General features: G+C 35.6%; 1 protein-coding gene across 2 annotated transcripts in view; it reads left to right on the top strand.

The window, feature by feature from the left end:
* The first annotated feature begins 2,760 nt into the window (after nucleotides 1-2,760).
* The window catches only part of far1 (fatty acyl CoA reductase 1), a 36,414-nt gene continuing 23,845 nt past the window's right edge, over nucleotides 2,761-15,329 (top strand). Inside the window, exon 1 of one of the 2 annotated variants that reach the window (XM_007228333.4) lies at nucleotides 2,761-2,912. The gene's annotated coding sequence lies outside the window, so the exon portion shown is untranslated. The remainder of the gene's footprint in view (nucleotides 2,913-15,329) is intronic. The other variant, XM_007228332.4, reaches the window with a different exon arrangement.

Below are 15,329 nucleotides of genomic sequence, written 5' to 3'. Positions count from 1 at the left end.
TGGGCTTCCAGAAAAACCTGAAATACTCAGTTAAGCTCTGAATGGGCGGGTGGGGGTGAGGTGTCTCCTGTACGCTCAAGCTGTTAATTCCTCTCTTTCTACACACCACAGCATTACCTGGAATACCATGAATGCATTCAAAATCTGTGCAAATGAGAAGCTTCAGTAAATCGACCAATAAACACAACATTTAGAAATTCAAATATTAACCTAATTGGCTTTTACACAGGCCAAATCCCAAACTGCCAAACTGTCTTGATTTGTTTCACATTTACATAAACCCCGCTCACTAGTGAAATGCTGTCTTCAAGTCAAGTCTTCAAGGTGGATATCATTTTACGAGACGAGTGCACACAAACGCCATTACAAAAGCGTATTTACTAGTGAATACCATAAGTGCAGACTTTTAGAGTTGGAAGCATAAAAATGGCTGATTTAACAGCACAGTCAATATCAATATTCCAGTATATTGATATTATTGATTTTGTGTCTGGAACAAAATAACATTTACTCGGAATTAACACATTACTACAAATATATAAAGGAATGTTAAACTTATCACTTTTTTATGCAACAATATTTTGTACATTTTAGACTGTTTTCTTTAATGTGAAGGGTACATTATCTTTTCTTTAAGTTTTCAAGATGTTTTAAATAATTTAGACATTTCAATTATTATATTTAGCTATTTTCATAAAAATATTAAATGATTAAAATGCGTACACTCTACTATCCTGAGATAACATCCTCTTTAGGAAAGTAACCTTTATCACCTATGACATCACAACAATCATACTGTTTTATTTTCAAGGGACTGAAGACACAAGCTTGCATCTTTTAATTATGTGGTGGAAAAATGTATGCAAATAAAAATATATATTAAATAATTAGGCTAAGAAAATTTACTTAAATGTGGTAAACAGTCAAAAGAGTTAAAAATCAATACTGACCAAGAAAAAAATATGATATAATGCCATCCATATGTTTTGACTGATTGGACAATTCAGAGGTCCTCTGAACTGAGCCTGTGATGTTAAATCCATGTTTATGTGCGTTTATGTTTGTAGATTACGGACGAATAGCTTGAAATCACAGCTCCTCCTCACTCATCTGTTCCAGCATTAGTAATCCTAAAGATCCTACTGAGAGAGGGGCCGAGTAAATGACCTTACTCAGAGAGTCAGAGAGCACACAGCTGCTGACCACCGGGGACATAAACCTGGGATGAAGTCACTTTAGATCAGAACATTAGTGAAATGGACATTTAGAGTGGAGAAATCCTGGAATATGTTTCAAGAATATTAATAATTTGTACTACATTAATGCAATGATGTAGAGTCGACTGTATCTAACAGCAGAGAATGAGTTATATCCACTATGTTCACAAGAAACACTATAAAACACCATGTAAAGTGTTTTAAGGGTAATACAAAATTCTGTGCAAAAGTGGGCATAGACCACAATATATAAAGACACCTTATTTTACGTTATAAAAAATCCTCAGATGGAAAACACCTGTTTGTTCCCACAAATAATAATATTAATATTAATAATTATTATTTAAATGTACTACAATGAAAGACCAGCACATTTCAGGCCTCAACAATGGAATAAAAACAGATAGAATAGATACATACTTACTGTAAGTAATGCTTAATACAAAGCATACATTTAAACCATAATGTTGAATCAGCATTAAATAGATGCAAAAATATATATACATTGTGATGTAGGAGATGTTGTTTCATTGCATAAATCAATTAATTAGTGATGGAAATATGAACATTTAACATTTTTGTTATCTGGGTCAGCACAGTTTATTCACTTTATTAAACATATTACAAATTAAACATTAACTGTGGTGTGTGCAAAGTTGTAGCTCTTATGTGTCTAATACACTCTAAGAGTGTATTAAATTCTACTGTAGATAAATGTTGCCATTATCAGCAAAGAATGCATCAAATTAACTATAAAACCCATGAGACAAATGATCATTTATTACTTTTTTTTTTTTTGAAAGATAAAAAGATGTCAAATACATACAGTACCAGTCAAAAGTTTGGTACATTTTTTTTTCTTTATTTCTTTTTTAATTAATTATCTACAATGTAGATTATTACTAAAGACATGAAAACAATTAAGGAACACACATAGAATTATAATCCCCTGATCTAAACCTGATGAACTGAGATGGTGATTTGAGGTGATTTAAATGGGACGAGCTGGAGCTTCACAGCGTGAAGGAAAAGCAGCAACTATCGTTCAGCACCTCCAGGAACTCCTTCCTTCAAGATGCTGAGAAAACTATTCCAGGTGACTATCCCTCATGAAGACACTGAGATTAAAATACCAAGAGTGTGCAGATCTGTCCTCAAAGACAAAAGTGACTATTTAAAAGAATCTAAAGTGTAAAACATGTTCTGGTTTTCTGTATGGTTTTAATGTCTTCAACATTTAATCTACAATGAAAAAAAAAACATAAAAAGGAAGAAAAACACAGCATGAGAACAGAAATTAGAATAAGAAAATAAGAATTCAAAAAACTGTTGTTGAACAAAAGTAAATTCCTTATAAATCTTTAAAAAAAAACAGTCGTAGGGTTTTAATTGTTAAGACAATGTAACAGATTTTTTTTTTATGATTTTGTGATGACTGTAAGTCCCTCGTCGTGAGCTGTGACGTAAGTCAGCAGCGGTGTTTCATCGGGATCTGGCAACCCGCGCTTCAAGCGGCGTTTCCTGTTCATACTGAGAGAGAGAGAGAGAGAGAGAGAGAGTATGAATGCAGCAGCAGCAGCAGCGCGGCTGGATTGACTGCTCCCTCCGCCGTGTACTACAGTTAATACAGTACAGCACAGCCGCTTATTAAACCCCGCGGACTGAGGAGCCGAGCGCAGCCCACCGAGCACTCAGGTAGGAGCCGGGCTGCTGTAACGTTACTTGTTACCGGATTTATTGCGTTTACATGTGTCTGTGTTTCAGAGCGGAGGCTAGCTCGTGTTTTAGCTCTCTCTCTCTCTCCCCTTTCTCTTTCTGTCTCTCTCTGTCTCCCTCCTTCTCTCCCTCTTTCTCTCCCTTCCTTCTCTCTTTATGCAGACTTGTCTCTCTGTCTGCAGACTGTGGAGTTAAAAAAGAGTTAACTGTAAGTTACTGTTACTGTGACTCTTACAGATGTTACTTAGCTATTTAGCTAGGAAGCTACACTTCCTTGATAACCTCTTAATTAGTAGCTAGTTAACTTACTTAACTAACTAAGTAACAAATGACGTTCTCTATTGGAAATACTGGAAACTGAATAAGCAGAGAATTTTCTATAATACTGAAAGCCTAATATCTAGAATTTCTGTCACTTTTCCACTGAGATTTTCACTTTTCTTTAATGTTATCCCAGTTAGCTAGCTAAGCTAGCTTTGATATCTGTCTATTAATTAACGTTACTGTTTAAGTTAACTAACTATCTTTTCTACTACAAAGCAGGGAATGTCACATTTCCGCTAAGATTTTCCCCTTTCCTTAATGTGTTTTACTATTTTATATTACTAAACCATAGTAACTTACCATGTATCATGATTATAGTACCATAATCAGAACTTGTCACTTTTCCACTAAGATTTTCCCATTTCCTTACTGTTACCTCATTTATCCAACTAAGCTAGCTTTGATATGTGTGTGTATTAATAATTTAGTTGATTAACTAACTAACTAATTATCTTTTCTACTGGAAAGCTGTGATAATTCTCTAAACCTTTCTAATCTTCAGAGTTCTGTAACTTTCCCACTGAGACTTCAGCTATCCTCTTTTCTTTAATGTTATCTGAGTTAGCTTAGCTAAGCTAGCTTTAATATGTGTGTATTACTATATTAACTTACTTAACTAACTAACTAACTATCTATCTTTTCTACTGTAAAGCAGGAAATTCACTATACTATAATCTTCAAAAGGTCTGTCACTTTTCCACTGAGTGTTTCCTCTTTTCTTTAATGTTATCTAAGTTAGCTTAGCTAAGCTAGCTTTAAATTGTGTATGCTATTATTGTAGTTAACTGTCTACCTTCTCTATTGAAAAGCAGGACATCTTCAAAAGTTTTATCACTTTTCCACTGAGATTTTTTCCCTTTCCGTACTGTTATCTCAGCTATCTCAGTTATCTTATAGTATAGTAATGAGTGTGTTACTATTTTATGGCTAGATTTATGGTTGTTATTGCTCTCCTTTCCTCACCACACTTTCACAAGTAACTCGATAACCCCATGTCTATCGGACTCTCTCATATTAATAAACTCTGGCCTACCCAGTATTAGATAATACTGTAATACTGTCTTTAACTGAGTGCCATTAATAAACTCAGCACAGTAGTGCATTAGATAATGTTGTCTATAAATACAGATAATTAATAAACTCTGCACAGAAATACGTTATATAATGCTGTACCTAACTGTAATATTTATAAACCGAATGGTATTAAAACAGAAAGGCAGAATTGCTTTCTCCGCAGGACAGGGTGTAAAATGATGTGGAATCTGGTAAAGTGCTGTGGCATTTATTCAATTTTGGAGGGAAAGATGTTTTGCCTGCTTTTGTACTGCTTCTTTGGTCTCAACTTCCCCTATGAAAACTCCAAACGTAAAAAAAAAATTCATCTGTTTTCTGTGAATCAGTTGTAAAAGGGGTCAGAAATCATATGCTTCTATGAGCCTATGTTTGGATGGCTCCATTCTTGTGACGTTACAATAGGGAAACATGCATAGAACCACCCTGGCACCACCCCTCTGATCAGTTGAAGATCCACCACAGTGGAAAGTACACAGCAGGATTAGCCAGCAGACTTTGTCTGAGGAAAGGATCTGTACCTACTGTCAATGTCAAGTCAGCAGATAAGTGCAATGTAAGTACTTTCAAATAACAGGTTTGCTTAAATCTTCAAGCAAGAACTAGCTGGTTCATGTTTTGTCATTTTGCAAAAGCTAACACTAATGTGTGGGAAAAGCTCAGCAGTAAAAATGAAGTGGCCAGCAACAGCTTACTTCCTTAATAGCCCTAAAATGTCTCATTCTGAAAGGGTAATTTTGTGCAAAGGACTTAATGAACATGATTTGTATAGGATAAAATGGGTGTAAAAAGAGGTATTGTATGTCCTTTCTAAAGCAGAAAATCTGAAGTGCTCCCTCTGCAGGACAGGGTATGAGGTGCTGTGGAAACTAGTAGATTACAATGGCATTTGTTTTGGAGGGAAAGAGGTTTTAAAAACTTTATAAAGTGCACAATGTGGACAAAAAATGGGATGTGCAATAACGCTGTTTGCTATCCTAATAATAATGTTAAATGTAATAAATTACAATCCTAAACTTTTTAACTGTTTTAGCTCACTAAAGTAATTTTTTTTTGCGTTGGTTGCACAACTTATTCTTACGCGTCAATTCTACACACAATGCACGAAACTATTAACGAGCACAACATTGTAGGCTGTTCACACAGACTATGCGTAGACTGTGTTTGTGATTACTCAAAAGTATCAAACCAGATTTTAGAACTAGTTTCATGTGTTTGTTCTGTCTGCAGCATTAAGAGCAGTGCTTTCACTGCAGGACAGGTTATGAAGTTCTGTGGAACCTAGTAGAATAAAAGTCTATAAATATCTTTAATACTGTACATAACTAAAAACCCATGAACATTGAGTCAGAAAGGCTATAATTCTCCCTCTGCATGACACGTATGAAGTGCAGTAGAATTCTATAATTCTATAAGTTACAAATGCATTATTTTGGATTTAAAACTATTTACATTCTTTACCACACAAGCCTCCATTTGCTTGAGTTGCTTGGTTATGTGCACTCTGTAGTTTTCCCTCTGCCCTTATAATGAGGATCACAAGACCTCACAGCTGTGTGTTACCAATTCTCTGACTGTCCTGAGCCAGTTTTCCTCAGCAGTTTCAGCCAATACAATAAGATTGTGTCTTCCTACACACTTGCAGAAGAACCAGCAGACCTGGTTAAAGTCATCTGACAGTTTCAAGGTGTTGAAATAGTGTCATAACACTTTCTTCCCCCACTCGCTTATCTCTTCACATTGGATATAAACAGTCTTCAATCCCCAAGCGCCTCCTTTCAAGGCTGTATGCATATGGTGCATCAATTATTCAAGCCGAGGATGTGGAATCCTGGCCCGATTTGCATCTGCAGGACGTGTAAGGTGCTGATGTCACACGGCCCACGCCTGTGGGATGCGCTGCTATGTGGGAAGACCCTGGATCAATTGGGGAAAGTTCAGCGATCGGTTCGGAAGGTCAGATTAGAGCAGTACCCAGGAGTCCACTTCTTCATGCAGAGTCCCGCAGAACTAATACCTCTCAGCTCCTTTCTTACAGAATTAAGTGTCCGTTTAATGGCGGTGTCACTGCGGAGGCTGCCTTCCCTCCTCACTCTCAGAAATGCTGAGTAGTTTTTGGATGAGAGTCACACTGCACAACACTATGGGACGCAGCCTCCGCTCAGACTCCGGAAAGAAGGTTTTTAGTTCAGAGTTTGGCTACAAAAGATGTGCTGTGGGAGATTTTCAACCCTTGTTATTAGATACGATTAGGGATGGCTAATAAAAAAAAATCATAGATTTAAAGAGAGTTTGCACATTAAATTATACTTATTCTGATACTTTAATGCTGTCATTGGTTCAGTCGTCACAGATCTATAAAAATAAATATTTAAATACTATCCCATAGAGCAAAATATACTGCAGTTCAAACTTAGACCCCTCAAAGATTAATTATGTTGTTGGTAATGATAAATGAAAAACCTCTTTAGACATGTATCAGATATGTATCAGATTTTAAAAACACAAATGAAAATCAGATTCAGTGTTTCAGTTCTGCTGGTTTGTAAATGTAGGCCTAGACAGTCTCCTCCAAAATCCCCTCCAACCGTGTTCTAATCATCTGCAGCTGACATGCTGCACTTTAATTCTAATTTTAGACATTTTAGATAGTAATAAGTAAAGAGATGACCTGTTTTTTTTTTTTTCTTAACAACTGGATATAACTGCATTAGTCCAATTATTTGTACATTAAATTAAGTTTCTTTTGAACTTTACGTTAAATTTAAAGTGGGACTTTTGTAAGATCAGTTATACAACCATTAGTAGCATGGCATTTGTAGCTTTATGTTAGTAAATATAGCTAAGAATTTTCACTTTGGGTAGTTAAAAGTGGAGGATGCAATATGATATGTACTTTTTTTCTACCACTCTCCAGTCTATTGATTGCTTTATTGATAAATTTGTCATTATGCAACTGGCTAAAATACTTTAAGTTAATTTGTTTGTAAAGCCAATGGGCGATATGAAGGTGAAATAATTGATGGGATGCACATATACAGCTTCATTTTCTGAATCAGTTTCTCTGAATTAGATTTTTATAGGTTTATGTTTAAGTATAATTAACATTGTTGTTTTATTTTATAAACTACAGACATGTCTCTCAAATTCCAAATAAAAATATTGTCAGGTAGAGCATTTATTTGCCGACCTCAAACAATGCAAAGAAACAAGTTCATATTATAAATTTTTAAGAGTTTGGAAATCAATATTTGGTGAAATAACCCTGGTTTTTAATCACAGTTTTCATGCATCTTGGCATCATGTTCTCCTCCACCAGTCTTACACACTGCTTTTGGATAACTTTATGCTTTTACTCCTGGTGAAAAATATAAGCAGTTCATTTTGGTTTGGTGGCTTTTGATCATCCATTTTCCTCTTGATTAAATTCCAGAGGTTTTAAATTTGGTAAAATTAAAGAAACGCATAGTTTTAAGGTGGTCTCTTATTTTTTTTCCAGAGCTATGTATTGTAGGATAAGTACATATAGGATAAATAGCCAACTTTTGTAAATAAGCTACATTAAGACATCAGATAGAAGGCCCAATATAATTTAGAACATGTAGAAATGTGGCATCATTGTAGATACAGATGCACAAGGTGTTAAAGTGGCGTATCTATATACTATAGAGTGAAAGTAAAGAGGTGTGAGTGTGTGAGTGTGATATGCTGAAGCCTGTACATGTGAGGCAGCCACCGCAGAGAGTTCAGGTGACCGTGTTACAGCAGCACTGCATGCCCATGAACATTTCAGCTGTTTCAGTTACGTCTGCCTGGCTAGTGTTCAGAGCTGCAGGGTGAGAGAGAGGTAATCCCTTTTTGAGATTTTTTCACACTAGCAGTTTTCTTAAAATTAAAATTTCTCGATTTAAAAAATCTAATATAAATTTGTAAATGTATTGCCTTACAATGTATAAAACAGTATGTTTTTGAATAATAACCACTGTATCATTATAAATATTGTATCTCTAGGTTGTTGCTAGTTTCTTCTAGAAGCATCCACTTTCTTGCAGTATTTTAAAGGAAAGCAGTGGCAAAGATTAGAAATATCTATCTGAATGGTAAGGGTGGGCAAAATCGTAAAAAAATACAGCTCTGGAAAAAAAATAAAATAAAATTTAAAATGATGAGTTTCTTTGATTTTACCAAATAAAAAAAAAAACTGGGATATAATCAAGAGGAAGATGGATGATCAGAAACCATCAAACCACCAAACTGAACTGCTTGAATTTTTGCAGCAGGAGTAAAGGAGCATAAAGTTTCCAAAAGCAGTGTGTAAGACTGGTGGAGGAGAACACGATGCCAAGATGCATGAAAACTTTGATTAAAAAACAGGGTTATTCCACCCAATATTGATTTGATCTGAACTCTTAAAACTTTATTAAAATCAACTTCACACTGCACACAAATAGCAGGAGATTTTAAACACTGCTATCCACATTATATCCTAGCCATAACATAACAGTAATTTGTGTAAAACGTTAGCTGCACTTCATACAGTTAAACAGGACTAATTGTGCTTCTTGTAATGAAGTGTGTTCTTTTTAAGCTCTGATGATCTACCCAGAAACATTTTATAGACATTTAGTGTGCGATTTATGGAAATTATTTTCTCTAAGCGTAGACACTGAAACAAGGTTGGTGTCAATGGGTGTGAGACATATGTCATATAGCAGCAAAAAATGCCCCACGACCAGAAATAGAGCACACTTCCAATGTGTGAGATGATGTGGTTAGAGCTGCTAGTTTCTTTCTGTTTGGTAGAAGTGTTTTTGAGTAGTCTGAACACCATACACTACTTTGGGTCTGGAAGTTAGTCTGTGAGTGAAACTGGAGGTAGTTGACTTGATTCCTCACTGTCTACATCCTTATTGTGTACATTTTGGTTTCACACTGCAGTTTAGTGAGTGGATTATAGACATTTTCTACGTCCTGTCGCTTCACCTATGTGGGCTGATTGCACGTTCATGCGTGCCCAAACCCCAAGGCCCCACCTTACAACTTTAGGAATTTAGGAAAGGATTTCCTGCCAGCATCTTGTGCCGAATACTACAGGACACCTTGATGATTTGATTTTGCTTTGGTAGCACAAGGCAGAACTACATTATTACAATATTAGGGGGGTGGGTTTAATGTTATGGCTAATTGGTGTAGTCCAGCTGCAGCAGCAGGCGCATATTATTTTTAACATGCTGAATCATTGTTTAAAAAAAGGATATGAGGACTTTAGTTTTATATTTCGATAGAACGCAATGAAAAATGAGAACAGCACTTTATCTGAAGAGCTCCTGTTGCTGTTCATTACTGTTAAAGTGTTTTTTTCTCCATAACAAAATAGGAAAACAGCTAAACAGCAATTATTTACTTAGAAAAGGGACGAATGAAATTGCGCAATTAATTCACAGCTCTGAGAAAAGATACTCTTTTGAGCCCAGATACTCAGATGAGCCCAGAATTGTTTATTCAGCTCAAAATATAAGACCCCCAAAACTCTGGCTATGAGTTGCAAGTAAACTTCAAAAGCAGTAACTACAGACATTATAAATATATTAATACTGTAGCTTAAAGGATAATTTTAATGCACACTGAACTAACTGTATTTATTAACTGGAGAAAGAAGGCAAATGTGGCTGATATAAACATTAAGAATAACATTGTAAATTGATATTAATTTTGTCTTTTTTGAGAAATATTTTTTTTTGAATACTTACATTTTGAATATTTTAGGTCTTTTTATAGTGTTTCTGAAACTATTTAAAATATTTTTAGTTTTATAAGGGAAGCTGCATCAAAGTTGTTTGCGTATCTTTTATTAAGGTTTATTGTTTATATTTTTCTGCTAATAAAGTCAGATTTCTTCATATATTGTGTAATTTTGTGGGACAAAGTAAACCCACCAGTAATCAAAGCCTTAATTTAAAGCCTTAGTGTTTGATATTATATGTGCTCCTAATTGTAGAGGAGGTCACAAACCTATATTAAAACACAGTCATGCAAAAATTAATATATAATAAATATATATAAAAATACTGTAATACACCATGAAACCTTAAAAATCTTAAAAAATAAGGTCATATATGTATGTTTGTTCCAGCTAAAAGCCTGTTAAATCTGAAGGTTTCTCAGCAGGCTGTCATTTAGATGGTGCTTTAAAGGAGCCTGTGTAGAACACACAGCAGATGTATTACATAATCATAATATTTACTGATGAATGTGTTTAAGCTGCAGATTTGAGAGCGCAGGTTTGAAAAATGAGTCTGGAAATGATCACCTGCTCTGTGCCGTCACGCACTCTCCTCTGAACCTGCTGGAGGTTGAGCTCCACGCTGCTCCAGTGTTGTGCAGTAAACAGTGCCTCACTGCTGTTTCAGCTAAAGAGAGGCTGTTAAAACTGCGTGTCTGCAGCAGGCTGTGGAACCTGTTCTGTTCTAAAGAACCTGAATGGTTCATGTGATCACTGCACTGGACTGAATATGTTTCCAACTGTCTGTAACTGAGGGGAGCTTCCTCATTTTTTGAAGAGTTGTACACCTCTCGTAAAAATCTAACTTGTGTGGTTGGTTTCTGATGTTAGATGAGATGATGTGCAGTGCAGGCCAAAGGTTTGGACTCAGCTTCTCTTTTTCAATGCATTTTCTTTATTTTCATAACTATTTACATTGTAGATTCTCACTGAAGCATCAAAACTATGAATGAACACATGTGGAGTTTTATGTACTTAACAAAACAAAGGTGAAATAACTTTCTTCAAAATAGCCACCCTTTGCTCTGATTACTGCTTTGCACACTCTTGGCATCATTCTCTCAATGAGCTTCTTTAAGAGGTGGCCACCTGAAATGAAAGGTTTTCCAACAGTCTTAAAGGAAGGAGTTCCCAGAGGTGTTTATCAGCACTTGTTGCCTCTTTGTCTTCTTCACTCTGTGCTCCAGCTCACCCCAAACCATCTGGATTGGGTTCAGGTCCGGTGACTGTGGAGGTTCAGCTCATTTTTTATTAAGTACATAAAACTCCACATGTGTTCATTCATAGTTTTGATGCTTTCAGTGAAAATCTACAATGTAAATAGTCATGAAAATAAAGAAAACGCATTGAATGAGAAGGTGTTCAAACTTTTGGCCTGTACTGTACTTTGCCATCAGCTGGGGTGAGATCTACCTGTAATTCCCATGATGATTCCAAACACAAAGGAACATTTCTTCTTGTACATTTCATCATGTGTGGAAATGCTTTAGGTTTTGGTTGTACTGGACGACATCACCAAAATTCTATCACAATACGTTTCTTAATTTTAGTTGATGCATTATAATTTTAATATCGGTATAGACAGTATAAAAACGACTGCCTGTGGTGCAACTACACCATCACACACTGACACTAACGGACTTTGGAAACATATAGCCTAATTTTCTGCATTTCCTGCTCTGATTAAATGCAGTTAACTGACATCAGTGTCCTATAAAGAACATCAGTCAGTAACAGATTCTGTATATAATTTATATCTCTTACAACATTAGATCAGTTTCTATAGGTTATTTACTCGTATTCACCTAAAATGACAAAGAATTTATAGAAGATGGATTTTTTTTTTTTTTTTTTTTTTTTTTACTTTTTCATATTTTGACACATAACGAAAATGATGCATCGCTTTCAAAATATTAGTTAAATACATTCCCTGTCCCTAAAAACAAAATCCTTGCCTTGCTATAGAAAAGCATGGTATGTTCCGGGTGATGCGCAGCGTATCTTTTCCACTAAACATAGCGGTTTGCATTTAGGCAAAAAAAAAATCCCCTTTGATTCGTCAGACCACACCACCTTCTACCACATGTTTGTTGTGTTCTTACATGGCTTGTGGCTACAAACTGCAAACGGTACTATTTAGCAGATAACTTGTAGTTGTCCTGTGGACAGATTCTCCCACCTGAGCTGTGGATTTCTGCAGCTCCTCCAGAGTGACCATGGGCCTCTGGCTGCTTCTCTGACCAGTGCTCTTCCTCGATCTGTCAGTTTGGGTGGATGGTCATGTCTTGATATGTTTGTAGAAACAGTTGTAGAATACTTTTTTCCATTTTTGGATGATGGATTGAACAGTGCTGCTTGGGATGCTCAAAGTTTGGATATGTTTGTATAACCTAGCCCTGCTTTAAAGTTCTTCACAACTTTATCTCTGATCTGTCTGGTGAGTTCTTTGCGTTTCATAATGCTGTTTGTTCACTAGTGTTCTCCAACAAACTGATGAGGCCTTCACAGAACATTGTATTCATACTGAGACCAAATTACACACAGCTTTACTAATTTTTAGAGTAAAGAGGGTTGAATACTTTCAGCTGTCACACTTTTCAGATTTTTATTTGATTACAATTTGGAAAACCATTTATCATCTAAAGTGACAAAACGTGAAAAAGTTCAAGGGGCATAACTAAATTTGCAAACCACTGTGTAAGTTTATGAGTTGTCCTGAGGACTTTTATTATGAAGCCCACAATGGCAATTGACTAACTGGCAGTGCTAATGGGTAAGCCTGTCATGTTAGGATTTTTTTGCGGGTGATATATTGTCTCAGAAATTATTGTCATTTTAAGACCATTTAATGTCACTGATATAATGATAATAGAATATCATGAAAAAAGAAATTATACCCTCAAAGAAAACAAAATTTTAATAATCATAGTTTTGGAAAAATATATATTTTTTCTTACTTACTGCAGTCCACACTTTGCATATGGAGTCTCAGTTTTTGGAGCATTGGTCTGTTATTGCTAGCTAAAATACTCTTCATTGTTATATATGTGTACAGACATACAAATAAACACAATAGACTATATCACGATATCTAATATTATTAATATAATGTTATATTTTGACAGGCCTACTGTTGATATTTCCAAGCTGAATTGATTACAGATGGATTGGCCTGTTATTGCTAAAATAAAATAGCTAAAATACTCTTCATTGTTATATATGTTTACAGACATACAAATAAACGAAATAGACGTTATCACAATATCTAATATTATTGAGGTTATGTCCATTTATTGTACGATAAGTTGATAATGTAATTGTTGTGACAGGCCTACTAATGATATTTCCAAGCTGAATTGATCAGTGTTTTCAATAGCAGATGGATGTCTTTGTGCTGGTTAGAGCGGGTAGCTATAGCATACTTGGGTTATCTGTTAAAGCTACCGGTTTGGATTACTGGTCACTTTTTAACCCTTATATTGCCTGATGTATTGGAGGAGAGATTTGTGTGTGTTTGATCAGGGCTGACCTTGATAAGCCTTCACTCTGAGAGAGATTAGATTAAGCCCCTGTCTGACTGGATGCCTCGCTGAATGGGCTGTATTGGTTTACTGTCAGCGAATAAGAGACACAAGTCAGGAACCTGTGAAGAAAGCAGTTAAACGACTGAATCCTGACTGTTTTTTTCAGCAACTCTCTTTTACTTTGTGCTTTGTCTTGTTAATAATGTGTATCTGCCCACTTCGCCGTCGCTGCTCCCTCAGGAAGGTATCCTGCGTGCAGCAAAGCGTAGGCCTGCTGTATCTAGGGAACAGCATGGTCCAATTTCATCACTTCCACTGCCAGAGGAAGTTCATGCAATCAAAAATTGAAGTCTCTCTGAAACCAGCGTAGAAGCACGCATGGTTTCTTAAGTGAACGCTTTCTAGCGTTTCTGCTTTTAGAAGTTCCGCTCGGTGGGAGTGACTCACTTTACCAAAATGTGTCAACTGATAACAGGAAGGTGATAATTGGTGCTGTGAGCTCTGAGTTCACGCTGCCTAACCGAGACCTTGGGACCTGTTTAAAGCTACTCAAGAGCTACTTTTTAGCAAAGCAGGTGTTCAGCACATGCTGCTGAACTTTGTAGTAAATATTCTTGTAAAACCTTTCTTGTAGCATTGTTTGAAAGCACCCATTGTTGCTCAACCAGAATAAGCATAAACAAGCCATCGGTTGTCCTTCTGTATTTAATGTAAATACTGCAGATCCAGACTGAACACTGCATCCACCATGGCATCTATTATTTTTGTGTTGACAGGATGTACAAAGTAATTTAATGCCAGACAGGGAACTTCATCTGTAGCTACACATGTTTAAATATCCTTGTTTAGAGGAGCAGTTTTCAGAAAATGCAAAAACATTGATGGCAAAATATTCATCCAAAGAAGTATAATCTACAATTTTCCCCAAAGAGGAAGCCTTAATTCTGGGTGTAAGTAGAGATAAAGAACAAGTGAATGAGGTTCAAGAAGGTAAAGCTCACTTAAAAGATTTTAACAATTTGTTGGTTTAAGTGTTGCACAAATGCTAATTGTGTCGAAACTGTGTCAGCTTTATTTCAGAGCATTAAAATTAAAAATCATTTTAAACTTAGGAATTTTAGGGTTTCTTTGTTGTGCTTGTTTCTGCATTGCACCAATTTCTACTTTTTTCATTTAAAAACCTTTCTTTCAAACGAGTCTGGAGCCTTGTATTGTGTATATGTACATTGTGGTGATGATTTAAAAACAATATATTGCATCCCTAGTAACATACCTAGGTACATAGTAAATTAAAATCCCAAACCAGTTCCAGGTTTTTACACTTGGCTTTGTCTAAACTAACCTTCAAATGTGTTGTTTGATCTACTGAAGCAAAACATGTGCTAATATGCAATATTAGGAATTCTAGGCTCCTTTTTAGTGGTAAAGAATTTAAGAAATGGGCCTTTTCTATGGTAAAACTATCAAAATTGGTATTAGTAATGAGAGTTGAGGCCTGACTGACCTAATAAATGCTGTTAAACAAGTGTAAGGATCTGTTAAAAGTGATTGTTTTGTAGTTTAAACAACTAATTGAAGTTAAGTACTTTTTCTAAACTAAACAAAGTTTGTATTTTTAAGTTTATTTTATTTTATTGCTCTAAAATTAAGCTGTTAGTTCAAGCTTAGTACTATTTAATTTTTTTTTTTTTTCTG

Source organism: Astyanax mexicanus, chromosome 10, assembly GCF_023375975.1.
Source record: "Astyanax mexicanus isolate ESR-SI-001 chromosome 10, AstMex3_surface, whole genome shotgun sequence".
NCBI lineage: Eukaryota > Metazoa > Chordata > Actinopteri > Characiformes > Acestrorhamphidae > Astyanax > Astyanax mexicanus.
This window is presented reverse-complemented; position numbering and strand designations above follow the sequence as displayed.